The following is a 5,000-nucleotide window of genomic DNA, read 5'->3' on the forward strand; positions in this document are numbered from 1 at the left end:
AAAATCATCCGAGCGGCTCTCCACGCGTTTTATAGCCGCTTTGGGGCTCCAGCCGCCTCGGACTGCATTTCTGACTAGGCTCGTGTGGACTTTGTCGTTTTTTCAGCACTTTTTTTACACATTGGGTACTCTGCCCCATTCACTCCCATTCATTTGACACTTTGAAAAATCATCCGAGCGGCTCTCCACGCGTTTTATAGCCGCTTTCAGACTCCTGCCGCCTCGCCTGCACTTCCGCCTCGGTCCGTTAGGATTTAGGCCTTTTTTCAGCACTTTTTCTCCGTTCCTCCGGGGCGACAGCGGCTCTCCACGCATTTTATAGCCGTTTTCAGACTCCTGCCGCCTCGCCTGCACTTCCGCCTCGGTCCGTTAGGATTTAGGCCTTTTTTCAGCACTTTTTCTCCGTTCCTCCGGGGCGACAGCGGCTCTCCACGCATTTTATAGCCGTTTTCAGACTCCTGCCGCCTCGCCTGCACTTCCGCCTCGGTCCGTTAGGATTTAGGCCTTTTTTCAGCACTTTTTCTCCGTTCCTCCGGGGCGACAGCGGCTCTCCACGCATTTTATAGCCGTTTTCAGACTCCTGCCGCCTCGCCTGCACTTCCGCCTCGGTCCGTTAGGATTTAGGCCTTTTTTCAGCACTTTTTCTCCGTTTCTCCGGGGCGACAGCGGCTCTCCACGCATTTTATAGCCGTTTTCAGACTCCTGCCGCCTCGCCTGCACTTCCGCCTAGGTCCGTTAGGATTTAGGCCTTTTTTCAGCACTTTTTCTCCGTTTCTCCGGGGCGACAGCGGCTCTCCACGCTTTTTATAGCGGTTTTCAGACTCCTGCCGCCTCGCCTGCACTTCCGCCTCGGTCCGTTAGGACGTGGGCCTTTTTTCAGCACTTTTTCTCCGTTCCTCCGGGGCGACAGCGGCTCTCCACGCTTTTTATAGCCGCTTTGGGGCTCCAGCCGCCTCGGCCTGCATTTCTGACTAGGCTCGTGTGGACTTTTTCAGCACTTTTTTTGTGCATTGGGTACTCTCGCCCATTGACTCCCATTCATTTGACACTTTGTCATATTTTCAGCACTTTTTTGGCGCATTGGGTACTCTCGCCCATTGCCTCCCATTCATTTGACACTTTGTCATATTTTCAGCACTTTTTTGGCGCATTGGGTACTCTCGCCCATTGACTTCAATGCATTTACTGCAACTCCTGCCTGTGTCCGCCAGAGGGCGTCTGGCTTAACAGCGGCTCTCCACGCTATTTCTATCCGCTTTGAGGCTCCAGGCAGCTCGGCCTGGGTTTCTGAATTTCTCCCTTGACACTTTGTTACTTTTTCACCTTTTTTCTCATTTCATCCAGGGACACAGCGGCTCTCCACAGACTTTCCCGCGGCCCCTGGGCTCCAGGACCCTAGGCATGGGTTTCTGAATTTCTCCCTTGACACTTTGCCATTTTTTCACCTTTTTCTTCATTTCATCCAGGGACACAGCGGCTCTCCACAGACTTTCCCGCGGCCCCTGGGCTCCAGGCAGCTCGGCCTGAGTTTCTGAATTTCTCCCTTGACACTTTGCCATTTTTTCACCTTTTTTCTCATTTCATCCAGGGACACAGCGGCACTCCACAGACTTTACAGCCGCCCCTGGGCTCCAGGCAGCTCGGCATGGGTTTCTGCCTAGCTCCCTTGACACTTTGCCATTTTTTCACCTTTTTTCTCATTTCATCCAGGGCAACAGCGGCTCTCACAGACTTTAGAACCGCCCCTGGGCTCCAGGACCCTAGGCATGGGTTTCTGCCTAGCTCCCTTGACACTTTGCCATTTTTTCACCTTTTTTCTCATTTCATCCAGGGACACAGCGGCTCTCCACAGACTTTCCCGCGGCCCCTGGGCTCCAGGACCCTAGGCATGGGTTTCTGCCTAGCTCCCTTGACACTTTGTTACTTTTTCACCCTTTTTCTCATTTCATCCAGGGACACAGCGGCTCTCCACAGACTTTGCATCCGCCCCTGGGCTCCAGGCAGCTCGGCCTGAGTTTCTGAATTTCTCCCTTGACACTTTGCCATTTTTTCACCTTTTTTCTCATTTCATCCAGGGACACAGCGGCTCTCCACAGACTTTCCCGCGGCCCCTGGGCTCCAGGCAGCTCGGCCTGAGTTTCTGAATTTCTCCCTTGACACTTTGCCATTTTTCCACCCTTTTTCTCATTTCATCCAGGGACACAGCGGCTCTCCACAGACTTTACAGCCGCCCCTGGGCTCCAGGACCCTAGGCATGGGTTTCTGAATTTCTCCCTTGACACTTTGCCATTTTTTCACCCTTTTTCTCATTTCATCCAGGGACACAGCGGCTCTCCACAGACTTTGCAGCCGCCCCTGGGCTCCAGGCAGCTCGGCCTGGGTTTCTGAATTTCTCCCTTGACACTTTGCCATTTTTCCACCCTTTTTCTCATTTCATCCAGGGACACAGCGGCACTCCACAGACTTTGCAGCCGCCCCTGGGCTCCAGGCAGCTCGGCCTGAGTTTCTGAATTTCTCCCTTGACACTTTGCCATTTTTCCACCCTTTTTCTCATTTCATCCAGGGACACAGCGGCACTCCACAGACTTTGCAGCCGCCCCTGGGCTCCAGGCAGCTCGGCCTGAGTTTCTGAATTTCTCCCTTGACACTTTGCCATTTTTCCACCTTTTTTCTCATTTCATCCAGGGACACAGCGGCACTCCACAGACTTTACAGCCGCCCCTGGGCTCCAGGCAGCTCGGCCTGAGTTTCTGAATTTCTCCCTTGACACTTTGCCATTTTTTCACCTTTTTTCTCATTTCATCCAGGGACACAGCGGCACTCCACAGACTTTCCCGCGGCCCCTGGGCTCCAGGACCCTAGGCATGGGTTTCTGCCTAGCTCCCTTGACACTTTGCCATTTTTTCACCCTTTTTCTCAATTCATCCAGGGACACAGCGGCTCTCACAGACTTTAGAACCGCCCCTGGGCTCCAGGACCCTAGGCATGGGTTTCTGCCTAGCTCCCTTGACACTTTGCCATTTTTTCACCTTTTTTCTCATTTCATCCAGGGACACAGCGGCTCTCCACAGACTTTCCCGCGGCCCCTGGGCTCCAGGCAGCTCGGCCTGAGTTTCTGAATTTCTCCCTTGACACTTTGCCATTTTTTCACCTTTTTTCTCATTTCATCCAGGGACACAGCGGCACTCCACAGACTTTACAGCCGCCCCTGGGCTCCAGGCAGCTCGGCCTGAGTTTCTGAATTTCTCCCTTGACACTTTGCCATTTTTTCACCTTTTTTCTCATTTCATCCAGGGACACAGCGGCACTCCACAGACTTTACAGCCGCCCCTGGGCTCCAGGCAGCTCGGCCTGAGTTTCTGAATTTCTCCCTTGACACTTTGCCATTTTTTCACCTTTTTTCTCATTTCATCCAGGGACACAGCGGCACTCCACAGACTTTCCCGCGGCCCCTGGGCTCCAGGACCCTAGGCATGGGTTTCTGCCTAGCTCCCTTGACACTTTGCCATTTTTTCACCCTTTTTCTCAATTCATCCAGGGACACAGCGGCTCTCACAGACTTTAGAACCGCCCCTGGGCTCCAGGACCCTAGGCATGGGTTTCTGCCTAGCTCCCTTGACACTTTGCCATTTTTTCACCTTTTTTCTCATTTCATCCAGGGACACAGCGGCTCTCCACAGACTTTGCAGCCGCCCCTGGGCTCCAGGCAGCTCGGCCTGGGTTTCTGAATTTCTCCCTTGACACTTTGCCATTTTTTCACCTTTTTTCTCATTTCATCCAGGGACACAGCGGCTCTCCACAGACTTTGCAGCCGCCCCTGGGCTCCAGGCAGCTCGGCCTGGGTTTCTGAATTTCTCCCTTGACACTTTGCCATTTTTTCACCCTTTTTCTCATTTCATCCAGGGACACAGCGGCACTCCACAGACTTTACAGCCGCCCCTGGGCTCCAGGCAGCTCGGCATGGGTTTCTGCCTAGCTCCCTTGACACTTTGCCATTTTTCCACCCTTTTTCTCATTTCATCCAGGGACACAGCGGCTCTCCACAGACTTTACAGCCGCCCCTGGGCTCCAGGCAGCTCGGCATGGGTTTCTGAATTTCTCCCTTGACACTTTGCCATTTTTTCACCTTTTTCCTCATTTCATCCAGGGACACAGCGGCTCTCCACAGACTTTCCCGCGGCCCCTGGGCTCCAGGACCCTAGGCATGGGTTTCTGCCTAGCTCCCTTGACACTTTGCCATTTTTTCACCTTTTTTCTCATTTCATCCAGGGACACAGCGGCTCTCCACAGACTTTGCAGCCGCCCCTGGGCTCCAGGCAGCTCGGCCTGGGTTTCTGAATTTCTCCCTTGACACTTTGCCATTTTTTCACCTTTTTTCTCATTTCATCCAGGGACACAGCGGCTCTCCACAGACTTTGCAGCCGCCCCTGGGCTCCAGGCAGCTCGGCCTGGGTTTCTGAATTTCTCCCTTGACACTTTGCCATTTTTTCACCTTTTTTCTCATTTCATCCAGGGACACAGCGGCTCTCCACAGACTTTCCCGCGGCCCCTGGGCTCCAGGACCCTAGGCATGGGTTTCTGCCTAGCTCCCTTGACACTTTGCCATTTTTTCACCCTTTTTCTCATTTCATCCAGGGACACAGCGGCTCTCACAGACTTTAGAACCGCCCCTGGGCTCCAGGACGCAAGGCATGGCTTACTCTCGCCCATTGACTTCAATGCATTTACTGCAACTCCTGCCTGTGTCCGCCAGAGGGCGTCTGGCTTAACAGCGGCTCTCCACGCTATTTCTATCCGCTTTGAGGCTCCAGGCAGCTCGGCCTGAGTTTCTGAATTTCTCCCTTGACACTTTGCCATTTTTTCACCTTTTTTCTCATTTCATCCAGGGACACAGCGGCTCTCCACAGACTTTGCAGCCGCCCCCGGGCTCCAGGCAGCTCGTCCTGGGTTTCTGAATTTCTCCCTTGACACTTTGCCATTTTTTCACCTTTTTTCTCATT

Source organism: Dunckerocampus dactyliophorus, unplaced genomic scaffold (genome assembly GCF_027744805.1).
Source record: "Dunckerocampus dactyliophorus isolate RoL2022-P2 unplaced genomic scaffold, RoL_Ddac_1.1 HiC_scaffold_52, whole genome shotgun sequence".
NCBI classification, from domain to species: Eukaryota; Metazoa; Chordata; class Actinopteri; order Syngnathiformes; family Syngnathidae; genus Dunckerocampus; species Dunckerocampus dactyliophorus.